This window comes from Macrotis lagotis, chromosome X, assembly GCF_037893015.1.
Source record: "Macrotis lagotis isolate mMagLag1 chromosome X, bilby.v1.9.chrom.fasta, whole genome shotgun sequence".
NCBI classification, from domain to species: domain Eukaryota; kingdom Metazoa; phylum Chordata; class Mammalia; order Peramelemorphia; family Peramelidae; genus Macrotis; species Macrotis lagotis.
In genome coordinates, this window is record NC_133666.1 from 192,164,685 (window position 1) to 192,188,360 (window position 23,676).

Sequence of the window (23,676 nt, forward strand, 5' to 3'; positions counted from 1 at the left end):
CTAGATCAGAAAGACAACTACTCTCTTCTTTGCAATTCTTGATGTCATATCAGCCCAGAGGTTGCTCAGGTAACTTCTCAGATTGTTTACATATCTCCAGATCAACAATTTTGTTTTTATAGAATTTTTCCCTTTTAAATCTTGTCTTCCTGCAGAGATATTTCTTCATTTTAGGTCTATTTAGAACAATTGGGATTTAATGGGTGTTATAGAAGACCACCATGTGCTAGCCTTATCAAGAAGGACTATTTATTCATCAGAAAGGGGAGTAAAGGAGAAATTGGGATAGAGATATAGACTGGACTAGTGAATCTCCATTGCAAGTGGATACTTTCTCTGCATCTTAGAGTTACCTAAAACTGTAAAAGGTTAAATGACTTTCCCAGGGTCACATTAAGTAATATATGTCAGAGTCAGAACTTGAATGTAGGTCTTCCTGGGTTCATGGTTAATTCTCCAGCTGCTATGATCAGGCTGTTTCTCAAAGGACAAGGCAGACAGGGACAATAATACTAAGAAGCTTAAAAAGACATTTCTTGCCAGAGATCAATTCAACAAATATTTAATAAGGCTTGTATGTTCAGAACCATTCTAGAGTTAAATTCAAATGATGCCTTATTTATTTATGAAGAATTTATAATTCTCCTTGGAAGATACACGATTTGATAAGAAAACAACAAATGCAATACTAGATCATGTAACTCAATAGGACTTCAGAAAAAGGCAAAATTAATGTTAGATTCCCATGGTCTCTGATAGCCAGCATCCTTTGACCTCTGCACAGGGAAGCTGAAGAGAGCAGGATAGGGGTAAAGCATTGTCAAAGAGTGACTGACATTGATCTTATGGCACACATTCACCTTGTCCATCTTCACATCCAAGACCTTGGACAGCTCTCTGCACAGTCCAAAATACCAAATTTTGCCATGGGTATAAGCAGAATAGAGGAACATAGTCTGGGCCACCAGGGAACAAAAGTTTTCCAAAACTACTATGCTTCAAATCATATGTATGTCTTGCATGTTCCTAGATCTGATCACAGGAAGTTCCAGAAGAATCAACTCTGCAACAACTGCAAAGGGAATCAAGCTTACAAATATTGGTCCAAAAGTTTTGTTATATTGATGCTTTTATCTGATGTGAGTAGCCACCTAAAGAGTTGGAGCTAGACTGGCTCAGTTTCCAACACAATTTACATAGCTATAGACTGATGCTTCTAATGCTCTCTCCTGGTTTCTTAGCAGGGTAAAATATCAAGGCTGAATAGCTAATAGAATGAAAGTATTATCATTTAGGAAAAACATCACTCTAGAAGAAAGAACAAATGAAATGTCATTTTTTTTCTTTTATGTGGAAAATAATATTTTTAAAAGAATAGTTTTCATACCAGCTGCTACCATTGGGAATCCCAGGATTCCATTACACAATGGTTTACTTTATTCTTTCTGGGTCTTCTCCTTCTCCTTCTGGGGTAGACAGGTTAAATGAGACTAACTGAGATCTTGAGTGAGTAGAGTGAAAATAATACAAGTTACTGCTCTTCCCCTCCCTTTCTGTCATAGATAAAAACAGAAACCAGATAGATTTGATGCTCCAGGGGTTAGGTAATAGAATCCAGAAGTTTTTATTTTCATGGCTCTGGTTCAAATTCCACTGCCTTAAGGATTAACAATCTAGTATCACTATCATTCAAAGACAGTACTAGAAATAAGCAAGGCAGGCAGCTGCCTAGAATTCACAAGCACAAGTGGGAGAATAACAACAATCTCCTTTAAAGATTATTTTACATAAGTGTAAGATGTCTAAAGGGCATAAACATAAACATACATACAGGCAGCAGGTAGCAAAGCAGAACAAGGTAGTCTGAGTTGTCACTATGCTAAGTGGATTGAGGGAAGAGGAGAAACTCCCTCTCTTCTCCTCACTTTGGGGAGATGTCACTTTCTTTCAGCTCCCTCCTCCTTTAGAGGCATTTCTTTAATGCATGGCCCAACCAATAAATCTGCCTCTTTGAAAGCTGGGTGTTTGCTTATCAGGCATCTGATCCTGAGTTAGGCCAATCAAGTTGCTATTCAATCTTATCTTTTCAGTTCTGTCCAACTCTCCATGATCCCATTTGGGGTTAAAGATACCATAGTGCTTTGTTATTTCTTGCTCCAGTTCATTTTACAGATGCAGAAATGAGGCAAACCTGGTTAAAAGACTTGCTCAGAGTCACACAACTACTAAGTGTCTGAGACTGAATTTGAACTCAGGTCCTCCTAAATTCAGGTCTAAAGTTCTATTATGCTCGAAATATAAAGGCAAAATATAGATCTTGTTCTCAAGGAGTTCATAATCCAAAGGGAAGAGATACCATGCAAATAATTATGTACAAAAAATATATACAGGATAAATTGGAGATAACCTTAAAAGAGCGGCACTAGAATTAATGGGAATCAGGAAAGACTTCTTGCAAAAGGTAAGGTCTTAGCTTTTATCTGAAAGTTGTCAGGCAAGCCAGGATATAAGAAAGCAGAATATTCTATTTATGGCAGAATAGCCAATGGAAATGCATGGAATATGGAGATGAAATGTCTGGTGAAAGGAACCTATGTCATAGAACAGAAAGAAGGGAGTTAAGTGTAAGAGACTGTAAAGGTAGGAAGGGTGCATATTATATAGGGCTTTAAAAGTAAAACAGAAGATTTTATCTTTGATCAGTGAGATAATAGTCATTGGATATATTGAATATGGGAGAAGGAAAGCAAGTGATATGATCAGGCCTGTGCTGTAAGAGACCAATTTGACAACAGCATGGAGAGAGAGACGGGGCAAGGAGACCAAGCAGGAGGCTAAAATAGTCCAGAAATGAGGGCTTATGCAAAGGGAGTCACAGTGCCATAGGAGAAAAGGGTCATATATAAGAGATCTTACAGATAGAATAAGGAATAGAGAATGACATCTAGTTTGTGATTCTGAGTGACTGGGAAGATGGTGGTTACCTTAATAGTAATATGGAAGTCAGGAAAAGAGAAGGATTTAGGGAGAAAGATAATGAATCCAGTTTTTGACATGTCAAGTTCAAGATATCTATGAGACTTCCACTTTGAGATGTCAGTCAATCCATTAAGTGCCTACTACGTACTACTATACAATGAGGATACAAAAAAAGCAAAAGCAAACTGTCTCATGGGGAGACAACATGCAAACAACTATATAAATCATATGTAGGATAAATTGGAAATAATCAACAAAAGCAAGGCATTAGAATTGAAAGGGATAGGGTAAGTCTTCCCATAGAAACTGAGATTTTACCTGGAACTTGAGGAAGCCAGAAGGTAGACATGAGAAGGGAGACAGCAAGTGAAAAATGCCCAAAGCTGAAAGATGGAATATCCCATTGAAGGAATAATATAGATCCAATGTCACCAGAAGGTAAAAAGGTGGAAGGATAAGGTAAAAGATTGGAAAGATGGAATTCAAAGGGCTTTGAATTCCAGAGAATTTTTTATTTAAACCTAGAAGTGATTAGGAAGCCAGTGACGATTATTGAGCAGGGGAGTAACATGATCAGACCTGAGCTTTAAATAAAAACACTTTGGCAGCTGAATGGCGGACGGACTAGAGTGGGGAGAGACTTCTAGCAAGAAAATAAGCCAACTGGCTATTCCAATAAGGATATAAGATAAGGGTCTACAGAGGAGAGAAGAGGGAATATTAAAGATACATTTCAAGGCAAAATAAACAGACCTTATCAACAGATTGGATGGGAGGCAGGGACAGGCTGGTGATAGTGATGAGTCAAGGATGACACCTAGGTTTTGAACCTAGGAGACTGGGAGGATGGTGGGACCTCCCAGTAAGTACTGGGGAAGTTTGGAAAGGGGGGGGAGGTTTAGGGGGAAGATAATGATCAGTTTTAGACATATTAGATTTAAGATGTCTATAGGGCATCCAATTTGATATGTTTAATGGGCAGTTGGAGACACGAGTGTGGTTCTCCAGAGAGGGTTAAGGTTAAATAAAGAGATCTGAGAATCACCTGCTTTAGAGATAATAATCAAATCCATGGCAGCTGAAGAAATAATCAAGTGACACAGAGGAAGAAAAGAGGGCCTAGGACAAAGCCTAGAGTGACACCCACATTGTGGACATAACCTAAAAGATTATCCAGCAAAAGAGATTGAGATGGAGTAATCAGAAAAGTAGGAGAATCAGGAAAACCTATAGAGAAGAAAGTATTAAGGAGAAGCTAGCAATGGATAGTCAAAAGTTAAGGGGAAGACCAGAGGCATGTGGAAGGAGAAAAGGCTATTGAGATTGCTGATAACTTTGGAGAGAGCAATTTACAATTGAATGATAAGGTCAGAAAGTAGATGATAGAGAGTTCCAAAAAGGAAGTAGAGATACTTATCAAAGACAGCCTTATCAAGAATCCTAGCTACAAAAGGGAAGAAAATTAGAGAGATAGGCCGCAGGAAAAGATGGATCAGGTGAGGTCATTTTGAGAATGGGAGACGTAGGCATATTTATAGGCAGTAGAGAAATAGCCAGTAGACTAAGAGAGATTATAGAGTAGTTAGGGAATAGGAATGATGGAAGTCAATCTGCTGGAGAAAACATGATGCAATAGGAAGAAATAAATATAGAACTATATTCTTTTTATCCCTTTAAAACACTTTAGTCTCAATTCAACATAAAGTTTAAGTCCCCAGCTGGTTTATGCTGACAAATCCAAATCTGAGGATTTTAAACTTCAGTATTTTAAATGCTCCCCTTCCAGATTTTGTCCTCCATCTGTTCCCATTCTTATTGCTAGCCTAAAAGCAAGCAGAATGCATACAGATTCAAATGGCCACCCAGATTTTAATCCATTGTCACATAGACTTAGATTTAAAATAATTCTATTTACAGAAATACCAATTTTTCAAATGGACATAATATGTCTCCACAAGAGGAGGGAAGGGAGACAGGAGAAGAGAGCTGTCTATCTAGTTCTCTATCCAGTTCTCATTTTTTTGATCATTTCAGCCATATCCAACTATTTATGACCCCATTTGGGATTTTCTTGGCAGGGATATTGAAGTGGTTTGCCATTTCCTTCTCTGGTTCATTTCTCATTAGAGGATAGATAAAGCAAGGCAGAAAAAAGCCAACCCCCCCCCCCCCACCAGCTGGGGACTTAAACTTTATGTTGAACTGATAGTAAAGTGTCTTAAAGGGATAAAAAGAATATAGTTCTACATTCTATATCTACTTGGAAAAGAGTAGAGTCAATTTCAGTTCCTCCATCAGCCTCATTCCTCTCTGCTCTTCTTCAGCTTCCTTCCTTGGCTAGGTTTTCACTTCTTTAATCTATCAAAATCAATGACCCCATCAAGGTCAAGGCCCAAAGAACCCTGGGAAAATCTTAAATGTCTCTCAAGCCTGGAGAATGTTTAGGAAAGGAGAAGAGCTGTGTAAATGAGTCTACAGTGGCATTTCCCACCTATCCAGCATCAATGGGGTATTCCTATGATGCCCAGAACAAGGAAAAAGTTCTGAGCTACTGAGAATGATATGCTGAACTGCAATCAGAAAGCCCAAAGTGTGAGCAGGAATGCCAAGGGGTTTAACATTTAAAAAAAAAATTAGTTTTTCTGAAATTAAACAATCGAGTAATTCCACTTGGAGAACAGAAAGAGAATTCTACATGAAAATATCATGTATTCATTATGTTCAGCATATTCTTCTTCAAAACAGATAATTCAACTAGATTCAAAGTTGCCCTGCTTGTCAGTGTTTCCTTCTGTCTAAATTTCCTTCAGTTCTCATTTGTAAACTCTTTTTCATGCTCCATTGATGCCCTTATAAGATTTTTCTAATCCATTTTTATTTTCTTGTCCCTTACAAATGTTTAAAACCTTCTAATAAAAATTATCATCAAGGAAAACAAATCCACACATTAATCATATCTAAAAAATGCATATTTCATTCTTCAATTCTGATCCATTATCCCTCAGTTAAAAGATAGGAAGCATTTTTCATCTTCACTTCTGAAAATGGTTATAGTTAGCCAATGCATTTAATAAAATTCTTAAATCTTAGCTCAATTCCATGTTAAAGAAAAGCATAGTGGCATGCTCAAGGAGTTCTGCTAGAGCACAGATTTCATGCCCTGAAACAATTCAACTGGTCAATGAGCAAGTTGAAACTCACCTAAAGTACTTTATCTCTGACTATTGATGATCCATAGCCAATGGGCATCTTTGGATACTTTTCCCTGCCCTATTTCCCCTTGCTTTATCTCTGAACCCTCTTAGCAGAGTTCTAAAAGGAAGGCTGAATACAAATAGTTTATTTCCTATTGCATGGCACCTGAATATTTCTTTTTTGATGAGTCCAATTGTGTGTGTTAATAGAAAAGGCACAAAATCCCCAATAGGCAAAAACCACCAAATAGCACAATTTACAAACCTTGCCTAGAATACAGAAATGTATAATCATAACCCTGCTACTATTTCCCAATTTTGTGTCTTTGGGGCACATTAGTAAGAATTAGGTCCCTTCCCAACAGTTTGATGTCCACACAGCAAATAGTCTTCCTTTCCCTCTTGATGGTTGTCCGGAATTCAGATGTTCAGAAGTTAATGGAGATATCAGCTATTTCAGTTGCAAATCTTGAAAAAACAAGACTTTTTCAAAACCCTTCTCTATTTCTTCCTGGATTTCTTATCATAATTCATGAAATAATGGGTTTACAATGTTTGGGCTGCTGCAGAATATAAATTTTTAAAAAAGACAATCTTAATCTCTTTCCTTCTGTATTTTTTTTTATTCACTTCCTCCTTTGCTTATATGAAAGGCGAATCTTTAGTTAGTTGGAGTTTCTCAAGAGAAGCAATGTAATATCATGAATTGAGCCAGGATCTGGAAACTGGAAGATAAGGCTTCAGATAATGCTTCTGCTACTTTTTGAACTTCTAAAATTATCTGAATCTTGTAAGGGACTGTTGTGTGTGGGAGTACTAAGTAAACTTTTAACACCTGTTGTCCCCAAGCACCAGGGGCATTGTTTGACTTGTAATTAGAGAATGCCTCGGTATTGGGAGTGAAAACGGATATTTAAATATTTGCTTGGGGTTGAATAAATGGAGAAATTTTTGGAGAACTTTCCATCTTTGTCTCCTGCCTCTTCAAAGTTCCTCTGGGTAAAGGATAAGCTAGTCCACAGGAACACAACAAATGGTGCCGGAACAGGGACATGAAGACAAGTAAAAAGCTCATTTCAAAGCTAACTGATTGGAGTCCGGGATAAGCAGATACAAGCAAGGAAAAAAAAAACTTCCAGGTGACATCCCGGAGAGAAAGACTTCAGAGAGGTAACAAGGTACTATGGGGCAGATATTAAGGAAATTGGAACAACTGGAGGAAAGCATAGGAAAAGGGAAAGCATAGGAAAAGGGAAAGCGTACTCACATCCATAGTCTGAGGTAGAATAAATAAATAAGTATTATCAAGAAAAACCTAGGATCAGCCCTACAACACCTAGTGAAGAAAGGAAATGATTCAAAGTTGTGACAGAGTAGGGTCTCAGGTGTATCATACAGAATTAATGGCAGAGGCACTTACTAATATACATATGGGAAATAAAGAGAAATGGACTTGCTTTGCAAATGTGGAAACCTGAGCATTTAAAGAAAGAGTGTTGGCGTGCCCTAGGAGCTAAACTCAGAAAGGTCAGGGCACATCATCCTAAAACTCTGTGCCCAAAGTGTAAAAAGGCAGGACACTGAGCATCAGAATGTAGACAAGGAAATTTAAAGGGAGAAAGAGGCCCTCTCCTAGGGGCCCCTCAAAACCAGTCATGGGGTATGACAATTCAGGACCAGCAGGAGAATGGAATGGAAAAACCACTGTGCAGCTTTGGCAGCAAGCTGACCCATATCAAACTATTGATGATCAAAAGTGCTAGGAAATTTAGGGTGCCTCCACATGCTTCTTACTGAAATACCATTCACCCTTTATGATTAACGGATAAGGAATTTGCAATCATTTTGGCTCCACCAAATCCAGAGTATGCATACATTATAAGTTTAGTAAAACACATGAGTGGGGAAATTTTCTCTGTTGCAATAGTGAATGGTAATGATGATGATAGTTACACAAATGAGAACCAATGCATAGCTCAGTTATGTATTTTCTCAAGATCTGGTATAAATTGGAAGGATAAGGAGCTGATAAAGGAGCCCAAACTGAGAAACAATAAAATTATGTTTACAACTATGATTTCTTCAGAAAAACCTCTTTGTGTTATCCAAGTAGAAGGAATTGCTTTCCTAGGCTTGATTGATACTGGAGCAGATCAGACTGTGTTCCCCATACAGAACTGGCCACAAGCTTGGCCTAAACAAGCTGCCTATGCTAATCTAGTAGGCATTGGAGGTCAACAGGAAACAGAAATTTCTTGTCATCTTTTGAAATGGAGAAAAGAAGATAAAGTAGTTGAAAGACTCCCTTCAATACTATGGGGAAGAGATATATGCATCAATTAGGAGCAAAAATTAGCACGGATTCTTTGATTGGGGTTGCTGTTGAATTGGGAAGTGAAGTCTCCAAGGAGGTGCAGCAGGGACACAGAGCTTCTTCCTCAGCAGCAGTCTGTCGCCTGAGCACCAGCATCATGAATGGGATGCTGGGGGCCTGCTGGCTGCTCTTTTATGGCTGCCACTGCCTGCCTGGCTGTGCTATGCATGCTAAGCATGACTCAAACCCCTAAATCTACAGGAAAGAGCACTAGCTTTCAATTTAAAGACTTGGGTTAAAATTTTAACTCTAATATATATTAACTATGGTTCTCTGGACAATTCATTTAACTTATCTGAACCTTGATGTTCTCATCCACAAAACTGGGGTAAGAGAGGGGGAAAGGGGGGAAAGAGAGAAGGAATTTAGGCAGGGGTGTACTAGAACCAATTTAAACCAACTCTGAGCCAAATGTTAAATTTTTACTAAGAGAATTTCTATCTCAAAAACACAAATGCTACAAAGAAGAGCTTGATTTATTGTTTTGTTAGTTGTCTAGACTTAAAGGGATGAAGAAAATATTAAAATTAAGATTTAAATTTAAAAGTGAATTGTATTAAGAACCATTCATGAATTGACAAATGATCAAAAGATATAGTCAGTTTTAAGATAAATAATCTAGTTTATCTACAGCCATATTAAAAAAATTGTTCTAAATCTAAACTATTGATTGGAGAAATGCAAATTAAAAATTCTGATGATCAACTCACACTTATTAGATTAGCTAATTGGATAGAAAAGGAAAATAACAAATGTGGAAGGGGGATAGTAAAATTAACATTAACACACTGTTCCATACATTCAGTAGAGAAATTTGGAACTATGTTCAAAGGGCTATAAAACCATGTATATAGCCTTTAACCTAACAATACCACAACTAGGTCTGTATCCTAAAAAAGATAAAAAAACAAAAAGGAAAAGGATCTCTATGTACAAAAATAATTATAGCAGCCCTTTTCTGGGGGCAAAGAATTGGAAATTGAGAAGTTACTATTGTGCTACAAGAAATGAAGAGCAGGATGCTCTCAGAAAAACCTAAAAAGAATTAATAAACTGATGCAAAATGAATGAGTAGAACAGAAGAACACTGTAATAAAAACAGCAATATTGTAATGTGAATGAATGTACTGTGAATAAATGGGTCAGCAATATAATGATTCAAGACAACTTCGAGGACTTGTGATAAAAAGTCCTATCTACCACCAGAGAAAAAATTGATGATGTCTCAATATAGATCAAAGCATACTTTTAAAAAATATTCATTTATTTTTCTTGACTTTTTTGATTTGTTTTCTTTTACAGCATAACTAATATGGATATATGTTTTATATATCTATACATGTGTAACATATCAAATTGCTTGCCTTCTCAAATGAGGAAAGTGGAGAGGCAAACATGGAGAGAATTTGGAATTCCAAATTTTAAAAATGAATTTTGAAAATTGTTTTTCCATGTAATTGGGGAAAATATATTTTAAATGCATTCTGTGTGTGTTGGGTTTATTGTTGTTTTGGAAAGCCAATTGTTAAATATTTACCCGCGCAAACTTGAATTTAGTCTAAATAACTCTAAGATTCCTTTTAACTTAAAGTCTATGACCTTCACTATAATATAGTTCTAATTACATTTATTCCAGTCATAAAATCCCAGGAGGCACTGGACTAGACCTGGATTCAGTCTTTACTCTGTCAGAACTGTGTGACCTTAAAAAAGTACTTCATCTATAAGGACCTTTTTCTTCTCAGTAAAGTTAGAAGACTTGAACTTGATGATCTCTAAGGTCCTTTACAATACTAACATCCTGTGTTTCTGGGATGCTAAGTCTATAGCTGACTCAGTGATTAGTTTGCAAGTTTCTAAAAATGTTCACCATTTTTCATATATCCACAAGGATATGATTATAGCTTAACTTTCCATTTAGCAGTTTGATTGTAAATGACTTCAGGACAAGGGATATAGTGGCCCCTTGTGTTTTTTGCTTTGTTCAGAATAGTGTCATAAATACAAGCAGGTCTTTGGTAACTGGATTTGTTTTGTTTTAGGTGGCACAGTGAATAGAGCACTTTTTCTGGGGTCAGGAGTAATCTGACCTCAGACACTTGACACTTCCTATTGTATGACTTTAGACAAGTTCCTTAACCTTGATTGCCTTGTATTTAGGGTCATCTCTGGTGATCTTGATTCATATCTGTTGGTTCCAGAGGGAAAAGTGATGCCAGTGACTTAGCACAGCACCCCCTCACTCAAATCCAGTTCACTTGTTTGTCATGGTATCACCTCCCTGTTGTCATGGTCTTCTTCAAGAAGGAAGGACAAACTTCATTTCTGACAACAGCCTGTAATACATAAAATACATAAAACTTAATAGATAGGGACATAGAAGGCACAGCTGAGACTGATTGACATAAAGCTACCAGCAAGTTTGCATTGATCGAACTTAAGACTGTGACTAAAGGGAAGAGATCATTTTGCACAGCTGCCTAAGCATCACCTTTCCTATAAGCACTAAATTCATTATTCAAAAACCTACCGCTGCACAGTCACCAAGACTCTAGATCTATTCTCCAAGCTGCTTCCCTTATTTGCTCTCAAGTTTACCGAATTTGCAGCTAAAAGGAATTTTGGAGATTCGCTCGTTTAACCCAGCCTTTTACAGGTAAGAAACACCAAAAATCCAGAGAGTGATCTTCTTGAGGTCACCCAGACAACAAGCAGCAGAGTTGGGATTCTAGCACCTTCTCTTCCCACTGGCCCCCCATCTTCCCTCCTTGTTCCAACCTGTTCTAAACTGCCATTGTGTAGAATCTTTTCCATTTGCTTGTCCCTGCTCAGGCATCATCCTCTTTAGTGAACAGTCCCTTATGTCCCCAGACAAAAGCTTAGGGTTTTTAATTACCCTCTTAGACTACCAAGCCCTGGCACAACTGCAGCCCTTTAGAGCTGCTCACTGCTGAAATATCAGAAGGATTCTTTTCGTTTCTAGCCATCGTTCAGGGTATTATGCAGGGGAAGGATGGTGTCTGACAAACAATGCTATAAAATACGAATTAATACTCTGATGAGCCCAATTTTATGACAGGCATGTTAAATGTGATTAAAACTGCACTGCATTCCCCACATACCCATCTGCTGCTTTTGAGGTGCTCCCAGCTGTTCTGATTTCCTACATTACGGTTTCTTGACAGTTACTTCCAATGCATCAAAGTCTCGCACATATTCCTGGCCCTCCCCCTCCATCCCGCCTGGGCCTTGGCTGGGATTCTCTGAAGCTGAAAAGCCCGGGGCCTCTGGCTACCGGGGCTGCAGAGGCATGTGGGCTTTATTTTGCTGCTTCACAAAAGCTCAGCTCATTAGCAGCTAAAATTAATCTCCTGGTTCTTTCTCTGTCATTACTCCACCACCTGCAGCTCATCCAAGCTTTTTTTTTCATAGGGTTTGTGGGGGGGGGAGACTAGGGGGAAAAAAATCATTTTAGCCACTATGGGGAGCAGGTTCTCCAAATCTCTGGAGCTTCGGATACCAGCCCTATGCCAACTTCTCCAGCTTCATGCGTCCCCACCCGCATCCCCATGCCCATCCCCATGCCCATCCCCATGCCCATCCGCATTCCCGAGTTCCGGCCCCAGTCCCATACCCAGCCCAGCCCGGGCCCCTATACCTGAGAATCGCAGGAGCTGCTCCTCTTACTCCATCCCCTCCCATCCCCTTCAAGACTTTTCTAATTTCACAAAAGAACCCTGTGGAAGAATGTTTCTGGAAAGCTTCGAAGCACCATAAAACACTGTATTTACAAATCAGTCAAACATTACAAAGACAAAAATGATAGTGTACTTTTTCTCACTTTCTTAATTTTGCTTGCTTTTTTCCTCCCACAGCTAGTGTGAAAATATGTCTTTCACGATTTCACATGTATAATTGATAGCATCTTGTTTACCTTCTCAATGAATGAGAGAAGAATGGGAGAGAGAAAATTTTAAACTCCAATAGTCTATCAGGAAAAGACAGCATTGTACGTAAAGGAAAATATACAGTGTATACACACATACTAATCAATAGAGGTTAATTGGGGGTAAGCACTATCAGCTGGGAAAATCAGTAATGACTTCGTGGAGAAGGTGGCACTTGATACCCACTTACAGTAAAAATCCTCCAAATATCCTGAGGCAGCTACTTTCCAGAGATTAATTACTTAACTGGTTGAAGGTTCATTAACAGAGGCAGCTTGGCATAGTGAATAAATTGCTCCATTTATAATCAAGAAGACTTAGGTTTGAATTCTACTTCATAATGAGCAAGCTACTTAACTACTCAACCTCAGTTTCTTTACCTGTAAAATGAGGATAATAAAATCACCTGCCTCATAGAGTTGCTATTGGGCTTTACCTATAATATGAAATAATATTATCAAAACCATTTATAACCAGTTAAAAAATAAGATGTGGGGACAGTTATATGGCACAGTGGATAGAGCACCTGAATTCAAATCCATCCTCAGATAATTACCTAGCTGTATGACCTTGGGCAAATCACTTAACCCCATTGCCTTGCAAAAAGCAAAACAAAAAAAAATGTTGATAGATGGATCCAATTAGGCACACAAGACTCAGAAGCAAGCAAAGTACTTTGCTGGATAAACTCAAGGATCCCAACTATTAGGATTTGGCACAAACTAAAGGAAAACAAAGTAAGTCTGGCAGAAATTGGGTTAGATCAACATCTCACATTACATGCCAAATTGTCTCTAAATGGATATGTGACCTAAATGTAAAAATGTCATATAAAAACAAATTAGAAAAGAGAAGCCTATAACTATGGCTAAGGGACATTGTATATGGTGATGGCAATAAGAAAGAACTGATGGACTCTTTTTATTTATTTATTTTTAGGTTTTTGCAAGGCAAATGGGGTTAAAGTGGCTTGCCCAAGGCCACAAAGCTAGGTTATTATTAAGTGTCTGAGACCAGATTTGAACCCAGGTACTCCTGACTCTAGGGCCAGTGCTTTATCCACTCAGCCACCTGGGCGTCCCTATGATGGATTCTTGAGAACAGATTGAAGCATACTTTTCCTTTTCCTAATTTTTCTTGCTTTTTTCCTTCAACACAACTAATATAGAAATATTTCACTTGTATGACTGATATCATCTTGTTTGCCTTCTTAAAGAATGACAAAAGAATGGAAGGGAGAGAGAAAATTGAAACTTCAATTTTTAAAGAATAAATGCTAAAAAGAAAAAATACACAGCAAAAGCATAGAAAAGGAAACAAAGTTTTTAGTTTTGTTACTACCATATTAAATTTAACATATTCATTAAAACTGTACATACTCACCACCAATGAGGAGGAAATTAAAGTAATAATTTGAAATTATTTTGCCTAACTCTATGCCAATAAATTTGATAATCTAAGAGAAATGGATGAATATTTACAAAAATATAAGTTGCCCAGGTTAAATGAAGAAGAGATTAAATACCTAAACAACCCTATCTCAGAAAAAGAAATTCAACAAGCCATTACTGAACTCCCTAAAAAAAAATCTCCAGGGCCTGATGGATTCACAAGTGAATTCTACCAAACATTTAAGGAACAATTGGTTCCAATCCTATATAAAATCTTTGGAAAAATAGGGAAAGATGGAACTCTGCCTAACTCTTTCTATGAAACCAATATGGCACTGTTACCTAAACCTGGAAGAGTTAAAACAGAGAAAGAAAATTATAGACCTATCTCCCTGATGAATATAGATGCAAAAATCCTAAATAAAATCTTAGCAAAACGATTACAACAAGTCATCACTAGGATAATACATTATGATCAAGTAGGATTTATTCCAAGAATGCAGGGTTGGTTCAATATTAGGAAAACTGTTAATATACTCAATTATATCAACAACAAACCTATCAGAAATCATATGATCATATCAACAGATGCTGAAAAAGCTTTTGACAAAATACAGTATCCATTCCTATTAAAAACACTAGAGAGTGTAGGAATAAATGGACTGTTCCTTAAAATAATTAGCAGTATCTATCTGAAACCATCAACAAGCATTATACTCAATGGAGAAAGGCTAGAGGCATTCCCAATAAGATCAGGGGTGAAACAAGGGTGCCCATTATCACCACTACTATTCAATATTGTATTAGACATGTTAGCATCAGCAATTAGAGAAGAAAAAGAAATTAAAGGAATTAGAATTGGGAAGGAAGAGACAAAACTCTCACTCTTTGCAGATGACATGAAGGTCTACCTAGAGAATCCCAAGAAATCATCTGAAAAACTACTGGAAACAATTAACAATTTTAGCAAAGTTGCAGGTTATAAAATAAGCCCTCATAAATCCTCAACTTTTCTATATATGTCTAGCAAGATACAGCAGGAAGAGCTAGAAAGAGAAATCCCATTCAAAGTAAACTCAGACAATATAAAATATTTGGGAGTCTATTTGCCAAGACAGACTCACAATCTTTTTGAAAACAATTATAAAACACTGCTCATACAAATTAAATTAGATTTAAAAAACTGGGCAAATATCAACTGCTCATGGATAGGTAGAGCTAATATAATAAAAATGACAATTCTACCAAAACTAAACTATCTGTTTAGTGCCCTACCAATCAAAATTCCAAAAAATTACTTTAATGAGTTAGAAAAAATTGTAAGTAAATTCATATGGAGAAATAAAAAGTCAAGAATTTCCAGGAGCTTAATGAAAAAAAGTACAAAAGAAGGTGGCTTAGCCCTACCAGATCTAAAATTATATTATAAAGCATCAGTCATCAAAACTGTTTGGTATTGGCTAAGAAATAGAGTGGTGGACCAGTGGAATAGACTAGGTGTAAAAGCAGGAGATGATTATAGTAATCTGCTGTTTGATAAACCCAAAGAGTCTGGCCATTGGGATTAAAAACTCCCTCTTTGATAAAAATTGCTGGGAAAATTGGAAGTTAGTATGGAAGAAACTTAGATTAGACCACACCTCACACCCTTTACCAAGATAAGATCCAAATGGTTACAGGACATAGACATAAAAAACAATACTATAAGCAAATTAGAAGATCAAGGACTAGTCTACCTGTCAGATCTATGACTAAGGAGTTTATGACTAAGGAAGAGTTGGATAACATCACCAAAAACCAATTAGATGATTTCGATTACATTAAATTAAAAAGCTTTTGCACAGATAAAACCAATGTAACCAAGATCAAAAGAAATATAGTAAATTGGGAAACAATCTTTACAACTAATGATTCTGACAAAGGACTCATTTCTAAAATATACAGAGAACTGAGTCATATTTTTAAAACAAAAAGCCATTCCCCAATTGACAAATGGTCAAAGGATATGCAAAGGCAATTTACAGATGAGGAGATCAAAGTAATCTATAGCCATATGAAAAAATGCTCTAAATCATTATTAGAGAAATGCAAATTAAAGCTTCCCTGAGGTACCACCTAACACCTCTCAGATTGGCCAGTATGACCAGGAAGGATAATGATGATTGTTGGAAGGGATGTGGGAAATCTGGGACACCTGCTGGTGGAGCTGTGAACTCATCCAACCCTTCTGGAGAGCTATTTGGAACTGTGCCCAAAGGGCAACAAATATGTACATACCCTTTGACCCAGCAATACCACTACTGGGTCTATACCCTGAAGAGATGAGGAAAAAGGGTAAAAACATTACTTGTACAAAAATATTTATAGCAGCCCTGTTTGTGGTGGCAAAGAATTGGAAATCCAGTAAATGTCCTTCAATTGGGGAATGGCTTAACAAACTGTGGTATATGTATGTCATGGAACACTATTGTTCTATTAGAAACCAGGAGGGATGGGATTTCAGGGAAACCTGGAGGGATTTGCATGAACTGATGCTGAGTGAGATGAGCAGAACCAGAAAAACACTGTACACCCTAACAGCAACATGGGAGTGATGTTCAAGCTTGAAGGACTTGCTCATTCCATCAGTGCAACAATCGGGAGAAATTTTAGGCTGTCTGCAAAGGAGAGTGCCATCTGTATCCAGATAAGGAGCTGTGGAGTTGGAACAAAGTACAAGGACTATTCCCTTTAATTTAGGAAAAAAAACCAGATAGCTTATTGTCTGATCTTGTTACCTCTTAGACTTCTCTTTAAGGATATGATTTCTCTTTCATCACACCCAGTTTGGATCAAGGTACAACATGGAAACAAAGTAAAGACTGACAGAGTACATTCTGTGGGGGGGGGGGGGGGAAGCAAGATTGGGGGAAAAATGTAAAACTCAAATAATATCTTTAATAAAAAATAAATTTAAAAAACTGTACATAGTAGAAGTACCTGGCTTATAATTAATCCTCCTTACCTATATGTCTTCATGTTGTTTGATGGCTTAGGATCTCAATTAAAAAAGCTTTAAGTGTCAGATACACCTACACTTATAGTTCAACTTACAGAATACCAGCAATATTTCCACCTCTAGAATATTTACCCTTCTGCTTGTTGGAGCATCTGAAACTCTACCATTAGAGACTTTGGATTTAGGCATTACTAAATTTTCTAGAACCTTTGAAAATATAGTGCTCTCAGGGGCAGCTAGGTGGCAAAGTAGATAGAGCACTGGCCCTGGAGTCAGGAGGACCTGAGTTCAAATCCAGCCTCAGACACTTAATAATTACCTAGCTGTGTGGCCTTGGGCAAGTCACTTAACCCCATTGCCTTGAAAGAAAGAAAGAAAGAAAGAAAGAAAGAAAGAAAGAAAGAAAGAAAGAAAGAAAGAAAGAAAGAAAGAAAGAAAATATAGTGCTCTTCTTGGTGATTCCTGTGGAGAGGCCACTTTCTCTTTGCTGGCATCATGTCTGCACTCAGATCCCTTGTAAAGCCTAAAATAGTCAAGAAGAGCACTAAAACATTCATCCAACACCAGTCAGACAGATATGTCAAGATCAAGAAAAACTGGCATAAACCAAGAGGCACTGACAACAGAACACAAAAACAATTCAAAGCCCAGATCTTGATGCCTAATATTGATCATGGAAGTAATAAGAAAACAAAAAAAACACATTACCAAATGAATTCAGGAAATTTTGGGTTCACAATGTCTAAGAGCTAGAAGTGCTCCTGAGGGGCAACAAATCTTACTGTGCCGGCATTGCTCACAATTGCTCTAATAATCTAATAATCCATTGTTGAGAGAGCAGCTCAGCTAACCATCAAGATCACCCATCCAAATACTAGACTGAGCAGTGAAGAAAGTGACTAAAAAGCTTTGCATATTTTCACCTGTATTAAATAAACCCTCAAACTACCCCCCCCAAAAGAAACTATAAATAGCATTATTAATTAATTGTCCCACCTCTCCAGCATGGAAATTCTCTTTTAAGGCTCAGCTCAAATGTCATATCCAGAGTTTGTATTCCACCTAGAAAGAGCAGATAAGTAAAAGGGAAGACCTACACTATTTCTGCCTATCTGTGACAATTAATGACCCATTTTTCTACTAAGTCTTCTTTTTCTGGACTTCCCAATAGACAGAATCAGCCTCAGGACCAGGAAGGTCTGAGTCAAACCTTTATTTTACAAATGAAGAAACTAAGACCCAGAGAAGTTTTGACAATTTGCTTGAGGATATACAGATAGCAAGCAGCAGAACCAGAGTCCAGTACCCAGGTCTTGAGTCCAAATGCAGGGTTCTATCTCCTATTCCTTGATTCCTCAACAGGGAATGATTCAGAATATGGAAGCACTTGTCAGAGGACAAGATTAGTTAAGTGTAGAAAGACAGATCACCAGAAATTCATTGTCCATGAAGGAATAAATATTTTCAGTAAGGCATCTTATAAAATATTTCTCTTAAGGCATGAATAGGGTGGCAATCTACATTAGTGGAAAGAGGACTCACACTGATAAAATCATGGATCCAAAGTGCTTTCACATAGATTATCTGATTAAATACCCACAACAACTTAGAGATGAAAGAAGAGCAAGAGTTATTATCCTCATAGTATGGATCAATCAACCAATAATTTTTTTAGATGAACAAATTGAGGCTCAAACAAGTTAAGTGATGTATCTAAACAGGAGCCAAGATTAGAATCCATTCCTTTAATTAGAGTTGACTAATTAAAGAAGACATAGACTTGGGTCTATTTGAACATAAAAACCACTTGCTAGTTCCCTTCACAGGAAACTATAAAGTACAAACTAATTCATTAGTGACCAGTTTAAAATTACACCAAGACTTTTATTTATTTATACAGTATTTATTTGTGAACGCACATGTTATTTCCTTCTATAGAATGCAAACTACCTGAGGACAGAGACTGTGGTTTTGTTTTTGTTTTGAATCTTTAAACCAAGACGTATAAATTGACTTTTAATACTTTCTCTTGATTAATCAATTATCACTCTCACAGCTGAAGGTAGCAAGAGAGGACTGGATTGGGAATACACAGATGTGAGACGTGAGTTTAGAATACAATTATGAAGGGATGACTTCAGGAAAACCTGTATGAGTTGTGGCAAAACTAAGTAAACAGTACCCAGAAAATGATCTACACAGTTACAGTAATATTGTAAAGAGAATCAACTCTGAAAAACAATGATTGACCAACACAATGACCTCCCACAATTTCAAGGAACACACGATGAAACTGCTATCCACTTCCTTAAAGAGAACTGATAGACTCAAAAGGCAGATTGGAGTGTATTTTCTTGTATTTCTTGCTTTTTTCCTCTTTGAAACAGGGCTAATGCAGAAATCTATTTTACATGTGTCTACATATTTGTAATGGTTTCATTTTTCTTGTCTCCCCAAGAACCAAAAATAAATAAATAAAATAATTTCAGCTTTGCTACTGTGTAGGAAAGGATCCTTCATTTAGAGTTGAAAGGGTTTTTAGAGGTCAGTCCAATTAGTCAGCATACATTTATTAAACTCTTACTGAGAGTTAAGCATTATTTTAAGAGCTAGGTGTCGCACCAGCCCTGGAGTCGGGAGTACCTGAGTTCAAATTTTACCTCAGATACTTAATAATTATCTAACTGTGTGGCCTTGGGCAAGCCACTTAACCCCATTGCCTTGCAAAAACTGTTTTTAAAAAAGCATTATTTTAAGAACTGAGGATATGAATAAAAAGCTTCCCTCCCCCACCAAAACAGGTCCCTGCCTTCAAGGACTTTACATTCTAAGTGAGTGTAACCTAGCCCCCTCATTTTACTGATGAGGAAACTGAAGTTGACATCATTTATACAAAATCACCAAAGGTCACTGAGCTCTGATTCCAAATCTTTCTTCAAAATGATTCCTCTTGGCAAATAATTTCATTTCCCTGAACCTCAATTTCTTTGTATCACCTACTTCCCTGGGTTGTTATGAAAAAAAAAAAAAGATTTTACCAATCCATTCAAGCTATAGAAATGTCAGCTATTTTATTGACCAGGCATAAAAGATGCCTGTGGTGAGATATTTCAAATTGGTTCCTCTTGTCTGCTTATAAAGTAATCTTCCTTTGTGTGCTCCTCCAATATGAAAGAATAAAGAAAAGGAAGTACTTATCCAGGGTTTAATCCCATCAGCTAATTATGAGACCTTTATCGTGGCTTTCCTAGAGTCTTTCAATAAAGTTGATGGATTTACACTGTTTGTATGTTGTACTTGGATTATCCCTGAATTTACCAGCCTGATGATGATGGACTTTGCTATAGAAAGAGAGGAGCCTCAGAGAGCTTCAATAAAAAAAGGTGCTCCTTGTATTTTTGTTTATCTGTAACATATATAACTAATTGGAATAAAACATTGACCCCAAGACATCATTCCCAAAAAGGATTTAATAAACAACACATTCTTGTTAAAGTATTAATTAAATATCTTAAACAGAATGTCTTCAACCTGCCAAAGGATTTTGTTTTCTGAGGAAGGGAATATGGAAAGAGTCAGTTAAATGATACCCACCTAAATAAGGGATTTGTTTTAAATGGGTCAGTCTCTCCCAGGATTTTTGTTTCCTCTCAATGATTCAGTGATTAGTTTTATGATTTTATTGGTGTAGAGAGCTCCCATGCAAGGAAATTCCCTTTTCCTATGCAGGATGGCACCTTTTCTATGATTTATAATCTTTTAGAGTTTTCTAAGTTTAAATAATTTGCTTAGGGTGATAAACCCTAAGATAAGTCAGAGGCAAGACCTGAAACCAGGACTTTTTGGCTTTAAGACTTATTCTCTATCAATACCTTGATAACTTATTGGGACAAACTATAACAATTAAAGGCCAACTTAATGTCAAAAGTAGACCTCCCAAATGTTTTAAATGACATTTTACTTGGATTCTTTCTGTATAATTTGGACAGCATCCCAGCTGGTAGTTTAACACGGAGATTGCCCAAAAAGAGCCAGGTCCAGCTCAGATTGACCAAGATGAATCCTGGGAACTTTTCCTCTGGGAGAGTGGGGGAGAGGAAGAGGATTTGGGGAAGGTAGGCAGGTGGTGAGATCTATACTACCCCTCTTTCCCACCATTCACTCTCCATTCTTCACCTACAGAATTCTATCAAAACTATTAGATGATTTTATAAAAAATTTACATAATAAGTATTCATACTACCTGGGTTCCCTTCACTTCTCACTGTATCTTCCACTCTTATGGTATGTGTGCCCATAATGGCAAAAAGTGGATCTGAGGTTGAGATTTCGGAGAATAAGAATAGTTATAGGAGACAATTTATGTAACTAATATGAGTTGAGGTTGGAATTCTATTCAGAAAAAAAATACATAAATGCTAACTATTGTTCCTATCTATCTATCATATATATATATATATATATATAAAACATAATAGTTATATGTAGTATACATATATAAATATGAATTTATGCACACATTATTTATCAGGTATTCGAAATTTTAGTGCAGTTTTAAACTTTAATGACTGTATGTCTGAGAGATGGGACTTAAGCAGGTCATCCTGATTTTTCTAGGTTGACTTTCTATTCACCACGCTATTGCCTCTCATCTCTGTCTCTCTATCTATCTATGTACATTTATGTGTGTATTTGGGAAAGCAGAGGATGAAACAAAAGCTGAAGTGATCAGGAAAGGCTTCATGTAGAAAAATGATAGTGGTTGAGGTGAGTTTTGAAAGTAGTTAAGGATTCTAAGTGTCTGTGATTTCAGGAAGACTTGTTCAGATCACAGAAGGAAGAAGGGAGAGAAGAGGAAAAGAAAGAAGGAAGGATAATGGGTAATTGCAGGTAGATGGCAGTTCACCAAATAAAGGAAGATAAATACACATAGAGATAATTTTACACAGCCTAAGTGACATTAAGAGTTGAAAATTAAGTCTATCAGGTGAGACTGCTCAGTCAATCTTCTTATTTGGGAGGTTGAGAAACTGGATCAGAATGTCAAATGATTTTGAGGAGAATATGTTAACCTTGGGGTCTTAGGAATTGACAAAATTCAGGTTTAGTCCATTGGGATAATGTAGTTTTCTGAGCTTAGTCTTATATGTATATCCTAATGGAGCAGGATATTTCTAAGATAGTGGAGACTTCAAGATGAAAACAAGTACAGCTTTGTCAGACTGAGAGTCTATATTTACACAACTCTGTAACTCTGTTTCCTTTATTTCTAAGGTTACTTTTTCTAGGGAAATGTTTGCCCAAACTTACAATCTATCTCCTCCACGGTACATCCATAAATCCCTAAAACAGAGAAACAGCTCATATTTATACATGTTTATTGAAACATACATAGATTTAAATTTTCTCCTCTTACACTGCAAAGAACAAGTATTACCTTTCTCTCTACATTGAACAAAAATTATGGTAGGGGAGGAAGGTTTAGGGGCATATAAATAGCTGGTGCCCAAGTAGACCTGCAGAGCTTTAAGTACACAAAAGAAGAGCTTATCTCTTGTCCTTGGGGGTGGGGTGGGGGGAGTGTTAGTGAGGATAAAATCAGGGAGGAATTTAGATAGAAAGTGAAGGAAAGATTTTTTGAAAGGATCCTAAAATTTGAATTGAAGATACTGGACTTAGGAGAGTACTCAAATTTAATCCTTCAAGTTTTCGGCTCATAAACACATTGAATGAATTGGAAGCATCCTTAGACAACATAGATAGAGAAACTGAAGTCATCTGTAGAGTGAGTGGATTGGATCAGGTAACTTTTAAGGTCTCTTCTATCTTAATCTGCAATATACTATGACTGTTTTCTCTCCTGTGAGCTAAAATGAGCTAAAACCCATACATCAAACTGAAGTAAAGGAAATGACTTGGACTCACTGGTTTAAGAAATGACTATATTTTACAACCTAGTAGCCTCCTATAGGCCAAAAGGATTTGAAATGAAAAGAAATTGGGATGTGGGTTGAATAGTTTACATTTATAAAAATTGTAAAGATTATATTAAGCACAGGGATTCTAAGAGGGCTGAATTTGAGTGGAATTTTGCTTTTCACATATATTTTTTAATTTGCTCTTCACAATCTCATGAAGGCCAGTTATTATTATTATCATCCATATTTTACAGATGGACACTAAAACTCAGAGAGGGTGAATAATTTGCCTGAAATTACACAGTTAATATGTGGCAGGGCCAGGGATCAAACTTAAGTCTTCCAACTCCAAATTCATATGTGTATCCTAGTATACTCTGTAGTGGAACAAGTATTGGGTTTGGCAACAGGGGACTAAGTTTCAAATCCTGAGGCAGCATTTGCCATTGATTATGTAATGAGTCTCATTTCAGAAGAATATTGAGGAGAAGTTGACATTTTTGCACAGGAAACTGAGCCAGACAGTTATGGCTATATTAAGGTTATCATAGAATAAGATTTCCATGTTTTAAAATTCAATAATTCTATTCTCCATAAATGTGTTCCATTTTTCCCCTACAACAGAGCTTCTTATTGCCCTGAAGACTTCCTCCCCTTCTTCTGACTTCACTACCATCAGCCACATTGTGAATGCTTTCTATTCCCACCCCCTATCTACCTGGTCATGTCTTTTTATCTCTGATATACACCAACTATCTGTGGCAATTAGGGCTAAGGAAAAGGAACATTGTGGTTGTGGAGAAAATACCAGAACAAGAAGAATTCCAAGACTCTTGGGCAAATTTTGATGCTTATGGAACCTTGAGTAAGTGAAT

At 37.0% G+C, this 23,676-nt stretch overlaps 1 pseudogene; it reads left to right on the plus strand.

Annotated features, from left to right (window-relative positions):
- The first annotated feature begins 17,378 nt into the window (after positions 1-17,378).
- On the plus strand, positions 17,379-17,786 carry LOC141501164 (large ribosomal subunit protein eL32 pseudogene; annotated as a pseudogene).
- The last annotated feature ends 5,890 nt before the right edge of the window (positions 17,787-23,676 follow it).